Below are 22,656 nucleotides of genomic sequence, written 5' to 3'. Positions count from 1 at the left end.
AAAAAACCTTGTAATGCCGTGAGTAAAATACCAAACTTCTTAGCAAATTTACTTGGCGCAGTCGCAGTGCGAACATTGCGCATGCGCAGTTTGCGGAAAATCGCTGCGATGCGATGAAAAAGAACAAGCGAACAACTCGGAATGAGGGCCAATGTCTTTAAACAATAAAATGTCCTATATGTAAAAAAGTAAGTAAATGAGCTCACTAGCATCCATAATCTTGCCAACTAGCAAGTATCCTCTCAGCAGTAGGTTTTCCAGACCCAGTTTATAGTAATTGTAGCAAAATCACATGTGGGATACCACTGAGTACAGCTTCCTATTGAAACCTATTTACCCTGTAGTGCCAGAGGCTTACACTTGGTGGAGCTCTGGAGTGCAAGAAAGACTTTCGGACAAGTGTAAAAAGACTTCTCCAGTGGATGGTCCACTGGAACTGAGGTCTTCACTTTAAGGTACCATCTATACCTAACTTATCTGTGCAAACATGTCCACCCCGGGGTACCACACATGTTGCACTAATGTTTGAATCATGGCCCTCATTCCGAGTCGTTCGCTCGGTATTTTTCATCGCATCGCAATGAAAATCCGCTTAGTACGCATGCGCAATATTCGCACTGCGACTGCGCCAAGTAATTTAACAATGAAGATAGTATTTTTACTCACGGCTTTTTCATCGCTCCGGCGATCGTAGTGTGATTGACAGGAAATTGGTGTTACTGGGCGGAAACACGGCGTTTTAGGGGCGTGTGGATAAAAACGCTACCGTTTCCGGAAAAAACGCAGGAGTGGCCGGAGAAACGGGGGAGTGTCTGAGCGAACGCTGGGTGTGTTTGTGACGTCAAACCTGGAACGACAAGCACTGAACTGATCGCACAGGCAGAGTAAGTGTGGAGCTACTCTAAAACTGCTAAGTAGTTTGTGATCGCAATATTGCGAATACTTCGGTCGCAATTTTAAGATGCTAAGATACACTCCCAGTAGGCGTAGGCTTAGCGTGTGTAACTCTGCTAAATTCGCCTTGCGACCGATCAACTCGGAATGAGGGCCCATGTGCAGTTTATTCTCATTGATTTTTTTAAATATTATTATTATTATTATTATTGTTATTGTTATTATTGAAAATGCTGTTTTATTGAAGAATACAATGTACAAGAGCAGATTTATAACAATATAAATAATATTCATAATAATAATTAGATAGAGCTGCAATGATTTAACATGTGCCCAAATTGTCTTGTTGTAATAATGATGGCAAAACATTATATTATTAAATAGCTTGTTTGCCATTGCAAATTATTTGAATTATAATGCTGGTGACCTTTATATTTTGTTCTACCGTTATACATTCCCAGGAATGACTATAATGCCACATACACTTTTCAGATAAACAATGTGAGAATTTTATTCTTTGTCCAATAATCTGATATCACATACTGTATGTCTAAAGTCATTCCCATCTTGCTAGTTAAAACAACAAACAACACACAAGTGCTTATTACAAGGCTGACTAGTGAAAATAAACAAACGTTTTAGATAAAAGTTAAGTTTTAAAGATGTAAAATAGTAGTGGCATTCACATGCTAAAAATACTTCTGTGAATAGTTAAATGGGTTGATTGCCCTAGGATGTCTTTCTCAAGGGGGATTAGAGAACATCCACTGAAGCATTTGGAGCACAACAAAAGCGTGATTGCAAGCAACAGAACTTTGTCCTTCATAATCATGTTATAACACATAAAGAAGCACATTTTCTGGCCTGATGCACCTTAGAAGGAAGACAGAAAGAGATACGATATAACTACCTGTCAATGAGCCTATGAAATAATACAATGTGTTAGTGGAAAAGGTGATCAGTGAGATGCTGTACAGATCACCCTTGTTAAAATGACTATTAATACCTTAAAAATTAGTTAACCTAAAATAGCTGAAGACATTTTCCATCTTTTTTCATTTGTCATGTAAAACTGCCAAAATCTCAATACAGAATGCAGAAAATTCACTCTGTAAATATAGTGCCTTCTCTCTTTCTCTGTCTTGTCTTTTCCCCTATTTGTTTCTTATTGCTCTATTTGTATCCTTTTCTCTATACCCCTTTTTCCAATTTTCTAAAGTACTTTCCTACATCATTGAAACATACAGGAATTATGGACCTCATTCAGGTTGGATCGCAGTGTGCAATCCAATCGCAAAAAAATACAAAAAAGATGCATGCGCAGCGCCCATCCTGCACATGCACCCACATTTTTTGCGGGTGGGGGAGAAGGGGGGGCTGCAGAAAATGTGATCACCTATGCCTGAAAATCCTTTTGTTAGCATGCTGGGGCCCATCCATTTCAGGGAAAGGCCGCCCAGCATGCTGACCGCCGCCTACCCCCTTCAACAAGTAGAAAATTGGGTTGCCTCCTGCTGGCGTAGCTTAGCTATGACTGCAGGAGGCCTGCCACCATGTTTCTGATCGTGGTGGCTGCGTGTGACGTCACACAGCTGCCGCAGTCATGCTCCCGTCATGGCCACCGTTATCCATCGCCACCCCGGTTTCTCCATCACCGCCCCTACAATGCTCCGTCTTTGCCCTGGAAACAGAGCGTTGCCCCCCTCCCTGCGACCGCCAGCATGCAAACAAAAGGATTGCAAATTCTGCTAATTAGACCCTATTCAGCTTCAGTTGCAATTTTGCTAATTTAGCAAAACTGCAACTGCTGATGATTGCATACTGGGGTCCGCCCAGCAGAGGGCAAGGCTGCCCAGCATGCTAATGGCCACCAGTGATACAATCGCAATTCAATTGTGATCACATTGCTGAATAAGGGAAGCCCCCCTGCCTGCGCAGCATGGCTGCAAAGGCAGTCAGGCCGCCACCATTTTCCCCATTGCAGTAGCCACATGTGATGTCCAAAGATGGCCCGGATCTGCCACTGTCTCTGATGCCATGCCTCCGTAATGCTGCAGCGCTGTCCCCAAACCACCCCCCCTCCATGAACGCCTCTGCCTGTCAATCAGGAAGAGGCGTTCACATCAATGCACTGTAATCACATCTTCCTGCCCAAGCATGCGCAGATCGGTACCCGCGCGTGTACATTTGGCAGAAGATTGGCAGTAAGCATTGGCATCTCTGATGCGATCCATAGTAAATAAGGCCCTATATGCATTGAACAACAGGATTAAGGAGTTTATTTACTCAGCAAGCTTCACTTTCAAAGTTTGGTACATACTGTAGGGGTTAGACTGCAGTCACCATTGACATTAATGAGGACTGAGATCTTCAGCGGTAGTTAGCCCTTTGCATGAGATTTCTATGAAAGCTACTGCATTAAATGGTTGTTACATAGCAATGATATATAAAATGATTTAAAAAACTGCACTTTCTGCTTAATTATATGAAATTTTATGAAAACACATCTTGATAAATAGGCCCCTTAGCCTCTATATTGTGCTGATTTGCAATTCACCATCAAATCACCAAGAAATAGCAGTTTCTTCTATAAAATAGGAGGCTATTCCTTTACGTCCTAAGACAGAATCAATAGTCAGTTGTAAGACAGGATGGAGCTGTTCATTACTTATAAAAGGGGGTGAAGGTTTCTTTTTTTTTTTTTCTTGCGTTAAGTTTATTATTAGTTTTCGTTACCATAGATGAATAAAGCTGAATTTCCATCTGTGGATGATGAGATGATTTTCAATCCTTACCATAGGGAACACTAAGAAAACAAGGCTTGCATGTGCTGTAGCTTTTGTTGGATCATGGGGAGGAACATGAGAAGTTATCTGCCTGCATTGCACACAGCTAACAGATATGCTGTTGTGATTTTATGTTTTGTATATGTCCTTAATGCTCCCCAATATAATACAGCACACTCAAATTAATTAGGGGTCTATTTACAAAGCCTTGGATGGAGACAAAATGGACGGAGATAAAGTACAAGCCAATCAGTGTCTAACTGCCATGTCACAGGCTGGGTTTAAAAAATTACAGGTAGGAGCTTATTGGCAGGTACTATATCTCTGTCCACTTTATCTCCATCCAGGGCTTAGTAAATAGACCTCATACTCTGCCTACTTTCTCATTTTTAAACAGATTCCATAATCTGTGCATTTTAAAATAGGACATGGAACTTACTTTCTTTATTTGAAGTACTATACAACATTCATTTTTAAATTTGCTGTATAATATGTATTATTTTGTTGACTTTAGCTGCTGCTAGACGCGGCGGCTCGCTCCAGCTCCCGACCATTGCTAAGCAACGGTCCCGGCGCGTCACATCTGCCACGTCTTCCCCTGCTCCCCGCATGGCGCCTGGCAATGCCAGGACGCTGTGCGCACTGACCCGCCGGCTACCTGGCAACGGGGACGCCACAGGCGGACCGCAATCCCCGCTGCCAGGTAATTAAATTAGCACCTGTCAGCGTGTGGTCGTGCAGCAGGGCAGCTGCACAACATTTTCAAATTAGGTTCTCTGCAGCTATTGGTACAGGGACCTGTTATATTCTCCTTCAGTGCCTTACACCGAAGCCGGTGATAGCTTCCTGTGAGCTGTTCCTGCTCTGGAGAATTCCCTGTCTGCTGTTCAGTTATCCGGTCAACCTCGTTCCAGTGGTCCAGTGTCCAGGTGTTCAAAGGCTTGTTATTGGAGTCCTTCCAGCCTTCCAGTCGGTGGAAACCGGTATCTGTGATCTCGGGATTCTCATTCACCTGCGGTTGTTTCCCCCGGTGTTGTGAGTAGCGGCGGTTGCAGCGGCTCGCTGCCTAGGCCGTAGTACTTGCGTTATATTTGTTGCTGGTGTTTTTGCGGAGGTCTCCACCCCAGCTGTCCTCCCCGGTACACGGCGGTGCCGTGTAGGGTGTGGACAGTGTACCTTTGTTGCCTTTTTCCATTGGCGGCCGTGCCGCACCGTGCTGCAAGTTTTTAGTTCAGTTGTAACCCCTAGCTCTGTGTTTGTTTAGTTAGAGGTCCCCTTGTTCCCATCCAGTCTCAGTTTACGCCATGTCTCATATTAAGACCGGGGGGTATCAGAGTTGGGCAGACCTAATCCGCCCTTCAAACGCGGCTGCCGTAGGCCCAAGAACACATAGTCTCGCAGGCGTAGACTGGCCACGTGGGTGGAACAACAGAGTTAGGGTCCTAGGGGTACTACTTTAGTTTGTCCTTATTTCAGCGTCACGTTACTGTGCTCGGGACTTACCCACTCAGTATTTAACTTTCAGAGCACAGAGAACATAACATTATCACCGGCCCAAAAAAAAAAAATCTGTTATTTTTACCAGGGTGACCTTGAAATTCGGTCCTCATGAAACCGGCAGTGCTAGGACAGAATCCCAGCCAGCTTTTGGCCAATCAGATTCAGGAACTCACTCAGATGGTTCAGGATCTTACCCTTCAGGTTAGATCGCAGGAAAATATTTTACGAGCCTCCCCGGGTATGATTCCTGAACCAAAGATGCACCTTCCTGACCGCTTTTCGGGTAACCGAAAAGATTTCTTTAATTTTAAGGTAGCCTGTAAACTTTATTTTCATTTAAGGCCCCGGTCCTCAGGTACTGAGTCTCAGCGGGTGGGCATAGTGATGTCTTTGCTTCAAGGTGATCCACAGACCTGGGCTTTTGGGTTGAAATCCGACGATGCAGCCTTGCAAATAGTAGATGCCTTCTTTAAGTCGTTAGGCCTCTTGAATGATGACCCAGATAGGGAAGCATCGGCTGAGAGCCACCTGCGTGCACTTAAACATGGTAAAAATCCCGCAGAGGCATATTGTACAGAGTTTCACCGTTGGTCGAACGACTGTGGCTGGAATGATCCCGCCCTGCGCAGTCAGTTTCGCCTCGGTCTGTCTGAAGTAATCAAGGTTAGTCTCCTTCAGTATCCAGACTTTAGATAAGCTCATGGAGCTTGCTATTAAAATTGATCGTCATCTCCGAGAGCGGAGGGCTGAAAGGGGGGCTAATTTCAGGTCTAGTCCATGTGTGTACACTCTCCCTGAGGACGTCGAGGAGCCCATGCAAGTGGGTCTCTCCCGGCTGTCCCCAGAAGAAAGAGCCAGAAGGCTAAATTCAGGGCTCTGCTTATATTGTGGTGGCAAGGGACATGTTGCGCGTAAAATAAATAAACAGGGAAACACTCTGACCAAGTGAATTGTGAGGGGGTTCACTTGGGTCTGCAGTTAATCTCCCCAAATGATTCCTTGTTACTTCCTGTAAAAATGTATTTGGGAAGTCTCAGTTCATTTGTTTCAGCCTTCATTGACAGCGGAGCTGCCGGGAACTTTATGGATCTTGCTTGGGCTCAGGCTTTGGAAGTTCTGCAGCTTCAATTAGATAGACCTATCACTATACACAGACTAGACGGTGGTCCACTCTCTAATGGGGTAATTACTCATTGGACCCCTCCAGTACAACTGACAGTAGAGGCCTTACATTCTGAAAATGTTTTGTTTTATCTCACCCATTGTCCGGCTGTGCCTGTCGTCTTAGGTCAACCCTGGCTTGCCCTTCATAATCCCACCGTAGATTGGCGGTCTGAGGAAATTCCCGGTGAGATTCCTTCTGTGTAAAAGAATGTATTTCTCATCCAGTCCGGGTCGCGGCTTTTACTTCGGAACTCATACCTTCGGTATATCAGGATTTTGCTGATGTTTTCTCTAAGGGTAATGCTGATATCCTGCCACCCCATCGGTCATATGACTGCGCCATTGACATTGTCCCTGGTGCCACTCTGCCTAAAGGGAGGCATTATGCTTTGTCTGGCCCCGAGACAAAGGCTATGGATGACTATGGTGGTCATTCCGAGTTGTTCCCTCGATGCCGATTTTCGCTATATTGCGATTAGTCGCTTACTGCGCGTGCGCAAGGTTCGCAGAGCGCATGCGCTTAGTTATTTTACACAAAAGTTAGGTATTTTACTCACGGCCTAACGAGAATTTTTCATCGTTCTGGTGATCGTAGTGTGATTGACAGGAAGTGGGTGTTTCTGGGCGGAAACTGGGAGTGTGCGGAAAAACGCTGGCGTTTCAGGGAAAAACGCGAGAGTGTCTGAAGAAACGGGGGAGTGTCTGGGCGAATGCTGGGTGTGTTTGTGACGTCAAACCAGGAACGAAACTGACTGAACGGATCGCAATGGCTGAGTAAGTCTGGAGCTACTCAGAAACTGCTAAGAAATTTCTATTCGCAATTCTGCAAATCTTTCGTTCGCAATTCTGCTAAGCTAAGATACACACCCAGAGGGCGGCGGCTTAGCGTGTGCAATGCTGCAAAAACATCTAGCGAGCGAACAACTCGGAATGAGGGCCTATGTACAGGAAAGCCTGAAGAAAGGGTTTATTAGGCCCTCGAAATCTCCGTTAATTGCAGGGTTCTTTTTTGTTGAGATAAAGATGGATCTCTAAGACCGTGCATAGACTATCGGGTCTTGAATAAGATTTCTATTAAAAACACCTACCCCTTGCCGTTGATTTCGGTGTTGTTTGATCAGCTCCGCACTGCGGTTATTTTCTCCAAAATCGATCTCAGAGGAGCCTACAACCTCATCCGAATAAGATCTGGGGATGAGTGGAAGATGGCTTTCAGTACTCAGTTCGGACATTACGAATATCTTGTGATGCCGTTCGGGCTGTCTAACGCTCCTGCAGTATTTCAGGATCTTATTAACGACATCCTCAGCGACTTTTTAGCGAAGTTCGTGGTCGTTTATTTGGACGACATTTTAATTTACTCTGAGTCTCCTGAACAGCATGTTGTCCATGTGCGGCAAGTGCTTCAAAGTTTGCAGGAGAACCATTTGTACGCTACATTGGAGAAATGTGATTTCCACATCACTGATGCTGGACGCAACCCACTAACTTGAAGGCAATTCAGCGGTTTTTGGGTTTTGCTAATTATTATAGGTGTTTTATTCATGCCTTTTCTGATTTAGTTGCTCCTATTGTGGCGTTAGCAAGAAAAGGACCTGATCCTTCCAACTGGACGCCTCAAGCCGAGTCTGCCTTCCGGGCCCTAAAACAGGCCTTTGTCTCAGCTCCAGTTCTCAGACACCCCAACCCTGATCTTCCCTTTATTGTTGAGGTGGACGCCTCAGAGGTTGGAGTGGGAGCCATTCTCTCTCAGGAAGACCCCAAGTCTCTGGTGTTACACCCTTGTGCCTTCATGTCCAGGAAATTCTCCTCTGCTGAATCCAACTATGATGTTGGTAATCGAGAGTTTCTAGCAGTCAAATGGGCTTTTGAGGAATGGAGACACTGGCTTGAAGGAGCGAAGCATACCATTACGGTGTTAACTGACCACAAGAATCTACAGTATATTGAATCAGCAAAACGGCTTAATGCTCGGCAGGCACGTTGGGCGCTGTTTTTTACACGATTCAAGTTAATCATCACCTACAGGCCTGGTTTTAAGAATACTAAGGCCGATGCCCTGTCACATTGTGTTCTTCCTGCTCACAATAACCACTCTTCCGCAACTCCCATTGTCTCAACGTCCGTCATCCGGGCCGGCCTCACACAGTATTTGTTCACACAACTTGTCCAGGTTCAGCAGCAGGCTCCCAGTATACTCCTGTTGGTCGTCTCTTCGTTCTTGAGTGCTTGAGAGACAGTGTCCTCGCAGAGTTTCATGATAGTAAGGTTGCTGGTCATCCTGGTATTGCTAAAAACTTGGAGTTAATCTCTCGCTCGGTGTGGTGGCCTAATCTTTCCAAGGATGTTAGGGAATCTGTCCTTTCCTGTCAGGATTGTGCTAAGCACAAAATGTTCCGATCCTTGCCGGTCGGGCAACTCATGACTCTTACAATTCCACGCCATGGATTTCGTGGTGGATCTTCCTCTTTCATCCGAGTTCCGGGTAATTTGGATAGTTGTGGACCGCTTTAGCAAAATGGCCCACTTCATTGCTTTACCCCGTTTGCCCTCAGCTCAAGTTCTGTCAGTTCTGTTTCTCCGCCATGTCTTCAGGCTTCATGGTTTACCCGTGGATATAGTCTCAGACCGGGGAGCACAGTTTATTGCCCGTTTTTGGAAACGTTTTTGTGCCTCGTTAAACATGAAACTCTGTTTAAAATCTGGATACCATTCACAGTCAAACGGGCAGATGGAACATGTGAATCAGTCACTAAAACAATATTTACGTCTTTATACTGCCAAACTTCAGAACGATTGGTCAGATTTTCTTCCTCTGGCCGAATTTGCCTACAATAACTCTTGCCATTCTTCCACCAAGGAGTCTCCTTTCTTTTCAGTCCTGGGCTTTCACCCTAGAGCCAATTCCTTTACTCCCCATTATCCAGCTTCTGTGTTGACCTTAATCTCCCGTCTCAGAGTCATTTGGAGAAAGGTACACCTTGCTCTTAAGAAGGCTGCTTTCCGAGATATTTTTTTTTCTGATAGGTTCTGACGCCCATGCACATTTAAGGTGGGATAAGGTGTGGTTGTCAACCCGCAACATCAAGCTCCGACAACCCTCGGCTAGATTGGGACCGAGATTTATTGGACCATTCCTTATTGTCAAAAAAGTAAATCAGTAGCTTTTCGGCTGCAGTTGCCAAAGTCGCTTAAAATCGGCAACACTTTCCATTGTTCTCTATTGAAGCCATATGTTTTTTCCAGAAGATTTCCTCTGAAGATTTTCCAGGGTAGACCTCCGGTGGATGTTCAGGGTCAACAAGAATTCCTAGTGGAGAAGGTCTTAGATTCTAAATTTTCTTGTGGTCGGCTCTATTTTCTGGTTCATTGGAAAGGGTATGGCCCACAGGAAAGGTCTTGGGTCCTGGACAAGGATTTGCATGCCCATAGGCTTAGGAGGTTGTTCTTTCAGGAATTTCCTCATAAACCCGGATATAGTAGTACTTTAACCCCTCCACAAGGGGGGGAAGGTACTGTTAGATGTGGCGGCTCGCACCAGCGCCCGACCGTTGTTAAGCAACGGTCCCGGCGCGTCACGTCCGCTGTGTCTTCCCCTGCTCCCCGCACGGTGCCTGGCAACGCCAGGACGCTGTGCGCACTGACCCGCCAGCTCCCTGGGAACGGGGACACCACAGGCGGACCGCGTTCCCCGTTGCCAGGTAATTAAATTAGCACCTGTCAGCATGTGGACATGCAGCAGGGCAGCTGCACAACATTTTCATTTACATTAGGTTCTCTGCAGCTATTGGTACAGGGACCTGTTATATTCTTCTTCAGTACCTTACACAGACGCCTGTGATAGCTTCCTGTGAGCTGTTCCTGCTCTGGAGAATTCCCTGTCTGGTGTTCAGTTATCTGGTCAACCTCGATCCAGTGGTCCTGTGTCCAGGTGTTCAGAGGCTTGTTATTGTAGTCCTTCCAGCCTTCCAGTTGGTGAAAACCGGTGTCTGTGATCTTGGGATTCTTGTACACCTGCGGTTGTTTCCCCTGGTGTTGTGAGTAGCAGCGTTTGCCGTGTCTCGCGGCCTAGGCCGTAGTATTTGCATTATATTTGTTGCTGGTGTTTTTGCGGAGGTCTCCGCCCCAGCTGTCCTTCCCGGTACACGGCGGTGCCGTGTAGGGTGTGGACAGTGTACCTTTGTTGCCTTTTTCCATTGGTGGCCGTGCCACATATACGTTTAGTTTTTAGTTCAGTAGTAACCCCTAGCTCTGTGTTTGTTTAGTTAGAGGCCCCCTTGTTCCCATCCAGTCTCAGTTTATGCCTTGTCTCATATTAAGACTGGGGTGCATCGGAGTTGGGCAGACCTAATCCACCCTTCAAACGAATTGCCATGGGCCCAAGAACACATAGTCTCGCAGGCGTAGACTGACCACGTGGGTGGAACAACGGAGTTAGGGTCCTAGGGGTACTGCTTTACTTTGTCCTTATTTCAGCGACACGTTCCTGTGCTCGGGACTTACCCACTCAGTATCAGTGGTGGATCCTGGGGGGGGGGGGGCACTCGGGCCCGTGCCCCCCCGTCCCCCGTCCCCCCCCCCGTCATTTGTGGCAGTTTTTTTTTTTTTGAGAGTAGCAGCCACAGCTCTGCTGCAATCTCCACCTGACAGAGCGGGCACTAGGGAAGTTGTCCTCGGAGGCTCGGCAGCTGCGTGCTGTTAATGTAGCAGGCTGAGTGCAGCGAAGTGCACCTAGCCTGCTGTGTGCGCAAACTCAATCCCGGAGCCGCGGTAGTCCCAGGAGGCCCGGCGGCTGCGTGCCGCCGCCATACTGTTAATGTAGCAGGCTGGGTGCAGCGGCGTGCACCTAGCCTGCTGAGTGCTCAAACTCTCTCCCGGACCCGCGGTAGTCCCAGGAGGATCGGCGGCTGCCTGCTGCCACAATACAGCGGGGTGCTGTTATGTGCCTGGAACCGCTGACTATCATGCTGAGTACTGCTGGGGAACATTACTGGAGTCCGCGGGAGTGGGCTCTGTGCTGTGGGAGACCTATCCCAGGGAAGGTGAGTGAGTCAGTGAAGTGTGTGTGTTGTTTATGTGAATGTGTTATATCATGCATGATGATGACAGACTTTTTTTGTATTAAATAATGTAAACTTTTTTTAAGTGTGCTCCTTTCCCTCCCCACTTATACTGTATGTGTGTCATAGGGGCCCACATTACACTTACTCATATGTCACCCTCTCCCTGTTGCCTACTGCCAGTCTCCCTGACACCCATTGCCAGTCATCCTCTCGCTGTCACCCACTGCCACTCTCCCTGTCACCAACTGCCAATCACCCTCTCCGTCACCCTATCCCCCACTGCATGTCACACTCTCCTTGTCACCCACTGCCAGTCACTCTCTCCACCACCCACTCTCTATCACCCACTGTCAGTCACTCTCCCAATTTCCCTCTCTCCCACTGTGTGTCACCCACTGCCAGTCACCCTCCACATCACCCACTGCCTGTCACTCTCCATCAACCACTAGCTGACACGCACTGACTGTCATTCTACCTGTCACCTACTGCAAGTCACTCTTTCCCTGTCCTGTGAAGCCACGCCCCTTGTAGTGGAGACATACCCCATGTAGTGGAGACATAAGCCACACGCAAATGTACTTGCCCCTTCCATGGTGCCCCCCTGTCATTTTCTTCTGGATCCATCCCTGCTCAGTATTCTACGTTCGGAGCACAGAGAACGTAACAGCTGCATGTGATTAGAAGCCTAATTCAGATTTGTACCCAATGCTGATGTTCACGCAACCTAACAATTATTGGTAGACTCTGCAGGCACCGCGATGCCAAGGTACTTTTGCAATGACACTCACAGTGAGAATTTCAACAGAGAGGAGATAATGAGGAGTGACGGCAAATCATTTTGTTCAGGGTGTGTATCTGTATGCAGAAGCAATCATACATGTAGAGAAACATGGTGACAGCATTGCTACTGCTGCACTGCTACTGCCGCATCCAGTCTGCATGACCATAGACTCACTCAGGGAGTCAATGTTATTAGTTAGATTGGTTACTGCATTGGTGCTGCATATGTGCTCCGGTGGACATCTATATTCTTCTCTGGGCAAGTCTTGCAGGCTAAAAACAAATTGCAGCTGCATAGGTATGTGCATACAAATCTGAGATTAGGCTCTAGGTTCACAAAAAAATTCAATAAAAGTAATGGAGATGATTGGTTCACTATAGATTTTTTTTTTAAATGCTTTTCTTATCTGAGCTGAGTGAGAAACAAAATGCTCAAGTTCAATGCATCTTTAACCCATTTTACAAAGCAAAGCATCACAGCACCTTTAGATAACATTGTACTATATGCAAAGGTTTTGGTACAAATCCAAATACATTAAGATAAAGCATTGACACAGTATTGATCTCACCCTGGGACACACTGTCATTTGATAGCAACAAACTTTACACAACTCAACCTAATCAATGTTAATGTCAAACCTAGTGTGTTCATTCACTCAAGTCCTTGAGAAATACCCAAATAGATTTTTAGAAAATAATGGCTATGTGCATTTGGTTACTTATATATTTGCTTTTTAAAATTACAAGGACTAATACGAAGAATTACCATTATTATATTTGGACACTATTCTTTCACTCTCTATACAATTTATTTTACCCTCATTCTATTTAAGGCCATGTATTGTGTGGCTTTGGTTTGTCAATATGGTATCTTTTTATTAAATTGTCTGACTGTTGTGTTGTGTCTGGTCTTCCGAACAATCACAACACATGATCAAAACCTCATTAAATGCGATCAGATGAACATTTTAAATGATCATGTCCATTACTGTGTATGGGGTCTTGATTCAGATTGTACAAGTGCACAATTTGGTCATCTATTACTTGGGCGAATTACTGTCTGTCATATAATGCTGAAGAAAGTGTGTTACTTTTTAACTGGTGCAGTGGAATGTCAGATTAATGCTGACAACGTGTTTTACCTTCATGGTTCAAATCCTAAAATGTAAAATCCATAGAATGTTGATGTTCTGTTCTTGTCACAGTTTTGATCTTTGGCTTCCATGACATGTTCTTGTTTTCTGCCTCTGGACCTAGCTTATCATTTCTGAACGTATGTTACTATTACTAACTATAAACTATTATTTAGTTATTGTTGTGTGCTGCCTTGGCTGCCCTGACCTGAGACGTCTTGACATTTCTTGTACCTCATATTCATTGGATCCTCACTGAATTTTCTTTGCTACCTCACTGTGGACTACTTCCTATTCCTCTGCTCATGTTACATCTTCAGTGACTTCAGAGCGGGATGCGGTCAACATCCCGCTGGACGGGATCCCGGCGGTCGAAATACAGACGCCGGAATCCCGACCGCCACAATCCTGACATATTCTCCTTCCGTGGGTGTCCACGAAACCCATAGAGGAAGAATATAATAGTGTGCCGAGTGTAGCGAGGCACTGTGCCCGCAGCGTGGCGAGCGAAGCGAGCCCGCAAGGGGCTGCGTTCTGCTCGCCACCCCTGTCGGGTTTGTGTGGTCGGGATTCCGGCATCGGGATTTCGACCACCGGGATCCCGTCCAGCGGGATTACGTACTGATCCCTTCAGAGCATGTAATAGACCAAAAGATATATATACCCTTAGATGAGAGACCTAAGGGAGTATATCACAAGCTAATGGGCTACATCAGACATATGACAGGTATCATTAGGTGTAAAACATAGCTTGCAGAATAATTATGACATAATATAAGGACAGAAGGCCTGCTACTAACTATTAATTATACTCGGATATAGCATCTGATGTACTCTCCAACCCATCATTCTAATACCTTCCTATATATTCTATAAATTAATATTAATAAAAGCCTTCAAAAGTAATGGATGGCCTTAATGTACTCAGTATTGCAGGCAACTGACTGCTATCATTTTTTGCAGAATACTATTTTTATTTTTTAATCTTCAGTTATTTTTTGCTGCATGATGTGGTAACAGATATCTATGATCAATTTAAGGCGGGTACACACTACTCAATGTTTAAATGCCGGCAGTGAATAACTATATAATTGAACGATATAGCATTCAATGATATAGTGTCTGTTAAACAGTAACGTTCAGTGATGTCACCGTCGGCATTCCCGAACATGCAGCTCAGCCCGACATTGGGGTTGAGCTGCATGTCAGCTCAATAATTGTGATCGCTGAACGATGTGCGGGAGTGCACTTCATTCATCTTTCACCATTATTACCCCATACACACTGGATGATTTTAGGCTAAACATAAACGATAACGACATAAATGTCGTTATCGTTTATCTTTTAGCCAGAAATTGCTGAGTGTGTACCCCCCTTAACTAGTACACACTGATTTCATCTTCAGAGGCTACATGAAATGTTTCAGGGCCTGATTTAGAGATGGACACAATTTATATGTTGTATGCAGTGGGTGATATTTTGTTACTACGTATGTGTCTAAGCCACACTTTTTGATTGTGTTTGTAACAATGAATAACAACTGAAACAAAAAGACTGTCCATTGTTCTCTCTGTGTGTGTGTGTGTGTGTGTGTGTGTGTGTGTGTGTGTGTATATATATATATATATATGCAAAGATAGATCGGCACTCACGTTACTGTCCCATGAAATTGCTCTGGTGCCCTACATAAGTCCAAAGGACTCCAACATAACACACAAGAAGGCGGCACTCACAAGGCTTCCAATGGATGAGTAATGAGACGAACAGCGTCTGTACAGACACTGTTCGTCTCATTACTCATCCATTGGAAGCCTTGTGAGTGCCGCCTTCTTGTGTGTTATATATATATATATATATATATATATATATATATATTTTTTTTATTATTTTTTTTTTATTATAGCGGCACCATGCCTGTTGTTTCATTGCAATATTATTGAGAACACTAATATGGAAAAATTATATTCTAAAAACTTAGGATGCAAATCATTACTACTGTATATTAAGATGACTGGACTGAGTAACAATTTTCAAAAATATATACATACAGTTATATAAAGTCCTATAGTAGTATATGATGTTTCTTAAAACATTTTTTTTGCATTTTTCCTTGTCTTTTGAGAGCAGAAAATGTTGATGTCAAAGTTTGCCCATAAAGATACCACACACTGTCAAAAACATCTCCTGTATACTTATCTCTTCAGTGAGCCTCCTGTAATTGTCCACTCTTCTCTTTAATCATCAACCATTTCATTCTTTAACTTCGTATACATAATAGTACAAGTGGTTTCCTGTCAATTTTAAATTCATGTGCTGTGGTTTAGCCAATGAGGTGCTAGACCAAAGATATCTGTGTACAACTTGTGCATGCTGGGTGTCTGGTAGTACATAAAACAATCATACTACTGTATAAATTAGATATGGACATTATATACTGTATGAACTAATTAACTGTACTGTATTGGTTAAACATTCCCTATATATATATATATATATATATATATATATAAAAAACATTTTTTAATGAGCAGGGTTATTTTACAACATAAATATAAATCATTATTTTTTAATATTTGGATTTCAATACACTTGCTTCCAAATGAAAACAATAAATTCAAAGGCAAAGTGGCAGCTGATAGAAACTGTGAAGCACTATACTGTACAGTGTTTTTAATAACCATATTATATAAAGTCAAATTATTGCATGATAGTTGATGGTAGAATGTGCATCATGGTGTCACAGTGGTTAACATCGATTTATCACAGTGCTGGGGTTATTAGTAAATTTCTAAGCAGGAAAGTGTGGCAGTTGTATGTACTCATCACATTTATGTGTTTTCCCATTCAACACACTGGTGTCCTTCCAAGTTCTGAAAACTTACTGGTGTACTAGGTACTGTAAGATTGCTCTTGACTAATATGATCCCTATTGTGCATGTTTGTGTGAAAGAGACTTTAAAACCCTAATGTTAGAGGAGATGAAGTGAAATATTAAATAGTCTGTGTAGAGCTCTGTATATTGTGTTGCTGCTAAATACACTGCTCAAAAAAAATAAAGGGAACACTAAAATAACACATCCTAGATCTGAATAAATGAAATAGTCTTATTAAATACTTTGTTCTTTACATAGTTGAATGTGCTGACAACAAAATCACACAAAAATTATCAATGGAAATCAAATTTATTAACCCATGGAGGTCTGGATTTGGAGTCACACTCAAAATTAAAGTGGAAAAACACACTACAGGCTGATCCAACATTGATGTAATGTCCTTAAAACAAGTAAAAATGAGGCTCAGTAGTGTGTGTGGCCTCCACGTGCCTGTATGACCTCCTTACAATGCCTGGGCATGCTCCTGATGAGGTGGCGGATGGTCTCCTGAGGGATCTCCTCCCAGACCTGGACTAAAGCATCCGCCAACTCCTGGACAGTCTGTGGTGCAGTCTGTTGGTGGATGGAGCGAGACATGATGTCCCAGATGTGCTCAATTGGATTCAGGTCTGGGGAACGGGCGGGCCAGTCCGTAGCATCAATGCCTTCGTCTTGCAGGAACTGCTGACACACACAAGCCACATGAGGTCTAGCATTGTCTTGCATTAGGAGGAATCCAGGGCCAACCGCACAAGCATATGGTCTCACAAGGGGTCTGAGGATCTCATCTCGGTACCTAATGGCAGTCAGGCTACCTCTGGTGAGCACATGGAGGGCTGTGCGGCCCCCAAAAGAAATGCCACCCCACACCATTACTGACCCACTGCCAAACTGGTCATGCTGGAGGATGTTGCAGGCAGCAGAACGTTCTCCTTGGCATCTCCAGACTCTGTCATGTCTGTCACATGTGCTCAGTGAGAACCTGCTTTCATCTGTGAAGAGCACAGGGCGCCAGTGGCGAATTTGCCAATCTTGGTGTTCTCTGGCAAATGCCAAACGTCCTGCACAGTGTTGGGCTGTAAGCACAACCCCCACCTGTGGACGTCGGGCCCTCACACCACCCTCATGGAGTCTGTTTCTGATCGTTTGAGTAGACACATGCACATTTGTGGCTTGCTGGAGGTCATATTGCAGGGCTCTGGCAGTACTCCTCCTGTTCCTCCTTGCACAAAGGCGGAGGTAGCGGTCCTGCTGCTGTGTTGTTGCCCTCCTACAGCCTCATCCATGTCTCCTGATGTACTGGCCTGTCTCCTGGTAGCACCTTCATGCTCTGGACACTACGCTGACAGACACAGCAAACCTTCTTGCCACAGCTCACATTGATGTGCCATCCAGGATGAGCTGCACTACCTGAGCCACTTGTGTGGGTTGTAGACTCCGTATCATGCTACCACTAGAGTGAAAGCACTGCCAGCTTTCAAACGTGACCAAAAACATCAGCTAGAAAGCATAGGAGCTGAGAAGTGGTCTGTGGTCACCACCTGCAGAACAACTCCTTTATTGGGAGTGTCTTGCTAATTGCCTATAATTTCCACCTGTTGTCTATTCCATTTGCACAACAGCATGTGAAATTGATTGTCAATCAGTGTTGCTTCCTAAGTGGACAGTTTGATTTCACAGAAGTGTGATTGACTTGGAGTTACATTGTGTTGGTTAAGTGTTCCCTTTATTTTTTTGAGCAATGTATATATGTGATAATAAATAAACATTAGCTGTGAGGTACTCATGCAAGCTTATTGTCTATTTTATAAATAAAGTACAAATTTCAAGACCAAGAATGTGCCACATCACATGTTCTCATTAAATCGTCTTGAGAAAGAGAAAGATCATGCGGAGATTGAAGGAGGACTCTTTGCTGACCTTAAGATCCAATTTACCATCTAGGGCAGCGAGACTTCCTCATCTCTGTATGAGATCCACTTGTTTGTCATGTAATTTTTAATAAATGCTTTTTTTTAAATACATACCATCTGGATGCCTCAATAAAATCACACTAAGTAACTGAAACATTAAGATTGTGGTCCTGGATTTTACACAAGGCTTTTACTACATGCACAACTACAAGAAGGACTGGTGTACAGCAGCGGTGGTCCCAATATTTAAAAAGAGAATCAAACTCATCCCGGCAACTATAAACCGGTAAGTTTGACATCTATATTGGGGAAATACTGGAAGGTATATTAAGGGATAGTGTACTAGACTACTTAGATACCTCCAAGGTTATTAATAGAAACCAAAATGGTTTTGTGAAGGGCGGGTCATGTCAACTAACTTAATAAGCTTCTACGAGAAAGTGAGTGAAAATATTGATCAGGGTAAAGCAGTGGATGTGGTCTTTATGGATTTCGCTAAGGTCTTTGACACAGTGCCACATAAGAGACTTATTTTCAACTTGAGAGAGTTTGGGGTAGGTAACACTATTTGTACTGTACTTGGGTAAGTAATTGGCTTTACAACAGGGAACAGCGAGTGGTTAGTGGTGTCAAATAATGAATTCAGACAAGGATGTTGAGTCTCTACGGAATGACTTATCTACACTGGAGGTCTGGGCAGACAAATGGAGAATGAGGTTCAATATAGAAAAATGTAAAGTTATGCACTTTGGGAATAAGAACAAGGGCAGCCTATAAACTAAATGGCGAAAATGTAGGGATAACGGTGGTTGAAAAGGAGTTGGGTGTGCTCATCGATAATAGACTTAGTAGCAGTACGCAATGTCAAAATGCAGCAACAAACGCAATTAAGGTATTAGCATGCATAAAACGGGGAATGGAGACAAGGGATGAGAGTGTAATCCTGCCACTGTATAAATCATTGGTGCGGACAAACCTGGAATATTGTGTACAGTTCTGGGCACTGCACTACAAAAAGTTATCTTGGAACTAGAAAAGGTTCAGAGGAGAGCAACCAAACTGGTTAAGGGGTTAGAGGCACTGAATTATGAAGAAAGACAAGGTTAGATATGTTTACACTGGAAAAGAGGCGGCTGAGAGGAGACATTATTAATATTTATAAATACATTAAGGGACAATACAAGGACTTATCAGATGATCTGTTTATAAAAAAAACGCTACACAGGACATGAGGACACCCCCCGAGGTTAAAAGAAAATAAATTTCATACACAACAGAGGAAAGGATTCTTCACAGTAAGAGCAGTAAGGATTTGAAATTCTCTACCAGAGGAGGTAGTAATGGTGGACTCACTAAATAAGTTTAAAAATGGATTAGATAAATTTCTAACTGATAGAATAATCCAAGGTTACAGCATCTAAATTATATTTAATTTTATAATATAGGATGAACTCGATGGACATTTTGTCTTTTTTCAACCTCACCAACTATGTAACTATGTAAGTGGAATACTGTGAGTGTACTGTGTGGGGGGCAACCCCAGTAATTATCTCAACTGGTGTTGGTATAGGTCCAGACGATATGGTCTACTGCATGCCTGGAAATCAGCATAAAGTTGTGAGTGTAATGTCGGGGTGGTGTGGGGGGGGTGGGAGGAACAAGGGGGGGGGTTGCAACCCCAGTAACCTTCTACTATCTGTGGTTGTGGATTTATATAAACTTGCTTAGCACCATCAAACTATACAATATATTTCACACTGAATTTTGAAAATTTTAATTATAAACAGTATTACATGATTGTATGTTGTGTTTTTCTCTCCTTTTCTGTTGTTTCAAAACTCCTAAAAGCATACTGGAGGAAAAGGAACAGCTGATAATTAAAGTGGAGTACTATTTGTCATATTAACCTAAGCTCCACATACCTAATAATATTATGTGCACTGATTTTAACTAGGAGATCCCTTTTTTCAAATGATTGGGCCCTGAGTATGTAGGTATGTAGGTGCCAGGATGGGAGAGATTAGGCACTTTAAGTACCTTCACCATCCACTGGCTCTATGAGTATTAAACAAATGCAGGGTGTAATTGTCTGGTAATTACCAGGCAATAACCTCTAATGGGTCACATCAGTTGAAAAAGGAACTGTCTAGTGACATATCTATAATGGGTGCAGGATGTGTCCTTTCTCTCTTATTACACCCTTGCAACTGCCTCTGAATTTTTTGAAATTAAGATGGGGATGATCACATTTAAAGCCATTGCTAGAAGAGTGCGAACAGTGCCTCAGCTCAGAGCACAAGGTGAGTGGGAAACACCATATCTGTCCTGGCAGCATGTCTTCAGTTTGTGGTGTTTCTGGAGAGGCATCTGGGTGTAGTATGGTATGCCAGTGGCCGAGATGACGGCGGCCAGCATACCGGTGCTGGGATCCCGACCACCGGCATACCGACAGCTGGGCGAGCGCAAATGAGCCCCCACGCTATTTATTTTCCCTCAAGGGGGGTCGTGGACCCCCAAGAGGGAGAATAGTTGTCGGTATGCCTGGTGTCGGGATTCCAGCGCCGGTATACTGAGCGCTGGGATCCCAACAGTCAGCATACTGAAAACCACCCGATGCAACCTACTCCCTAAAGATACCCTGGAAGTCCTTAAGATGCACCGATCTCCTGGCTTCTGGTTTGCAGCTCACTCTTCTTTGACATCATAGCATTGCATACAGTATACTGTGGGTGAGGAGTGGTGGGAACAAGCAAAGGGTGTGACCTTCTATTGCTTTAATATCACTGATCACCAGGCAGTTAATTAAATCATTTGGTTCTGAGAATGAGTGGAACTACATTAATTGAAATTGCCATTTTCACACCTTCACTGTGACATAACCATACCTCCTTCTATATGTGTGTAAACTTGATCTGTTGTAAATTTGGGAGGTATGTAGCTGCACATCATAGAGTTTCCTTTGTGCCTCACAGTGCTTTTTTTGTAATATGTTTATTGACACAGGCCCAGATTTATCAAGCCTTGTGGAGTGATAAATTGTATGATGATAAAGGGGGTCATTCCGAGTTGATAGCTTGCTAGCTACTTTTAGCAACCGTGCAAACACATAGTCGTCACCCACAGGGGAGTGTATTTTTGCTTTGCAAGTGTGTGAACGCGTGTGCATCCGAGCGGGACGAAAAAGTTTTTTGCAGTTTCTGAGTAGCTCTGAACTTACTCAGCCCTTGCGATCACTTCAGTCTTTTTGGTCCCGGAAATTATGGCAGACACCCGCCTCGCAAATGCTTGGACATGCTTGCATTTTTCCAAACACTTACTAAAAACGTTCAGTTGCCACCCACAAATGCCCCCTTTTCCTGTCAATCTCCTTGCGATCGGCTGTGCTAATGGTTCTTCGTTAAATCCATCGCCCAGCAACGATCCGCTTTGTACCTGTACAACACGCCTGTGCATTGCGGTGCATATGCATGCGCAGTATTAACCTGTTCACTGCACTGCAAAAAACAGCAGTGAGCAATCAACTCGGAATGACCCCCAAAGTACCAACCAATCAGATCCTAACTGTAATTTTTTCAAACACAGCCTGTAACATGGCATTTAGGAGCTGGTTGGCTGATATGTTATCACAGTCCAATTTATTACTCTCCAAGGCTTGATAAATCTGGGCCTAAATCTGAATATATATATCCTACTGCTTCAGCTTAGTTCAGTAAACAGCTAGTAGGACTGTTAAGCTATATACTTATTGAGTTGGTCATGCTCTAGTGTGTAGCTCTTGTTGTAGATTCCATGTCCCTCCTTCAGCTTCATGAACGAGTTGGGGCTTCTTCTGGCCAGCTCCAGTGCTCCAGCCTCCATACAGCCTCAACTTCTTCAAGACACAAGATGGCAAGCTCAGAGTATAGTCTTCTTTGAAACTGACATTAGGTGATTGGTTTGGTCACCATGCCTGCCAAGTTCTAATACTCCAGTGTGCCTGTGCTTCATTAAATATCAGATTTCCATTGTACATGACCTTTGTCCTGTCTCATGTTCCAGAACCTTCACTTGTGTTCCTGACCTCGGATAGTCATAACCATTCTTCTATTTATTCTGTACCTTGTCTGCATATCTTGCTGAACCAGATTCACTGACACTTCCTATGAGCTCTATATTATTGACTGGTCAAACTGGGAACATGGGCAGGTGCCATGTGGTCTATTTCACTGGCAACAAAGCCCATACTAAATTACAAAATAAAAATTGGTGGTTTTATAGACTCCACTACTTTGTCAAAGGTAGTGCCAATTCTATCTAGATCTATGAGTTTTTAGTGTGAGTAGCAAGGACAAGTTAAACAGGTACATGCAGTATAAGCAGGTGATAACAAAATGGTCAAAATCTAAAAGCCTGATCTAACCCGGTATCAACTTAGCATATTGCCGGGTCAACATGGGTCGGTTTGCTGTGTGAAAGAAAAAAGAGCCATGGTCGAAATCCCAGGTCGCCTGACCCGGTAATTCAACCTAGGAATAAAGCAGTGTTATTTCCGGGTCGAATAACGGGTCAGT

This window comes from Pseudophryne corroboree, chromosome 6, assembly GCF_028390025.1.
Source record: "Pseudophryne corroboree isolate aPseCor3 chromosome 6, aPseCor3.hap2, whole genome shotgun sequence".
NCBI classification, from domain to species: Eukaryota; Metazoa; Chordata; class Amphibia; order Anura; family Myobatrachidae; genus Pseudophryne; species Pseudophryne corroboree.
The sequence above is the reverse complement of the archived record's forward strand: the minus strand, read 5'-3'. Positions refer to the sequence as shown.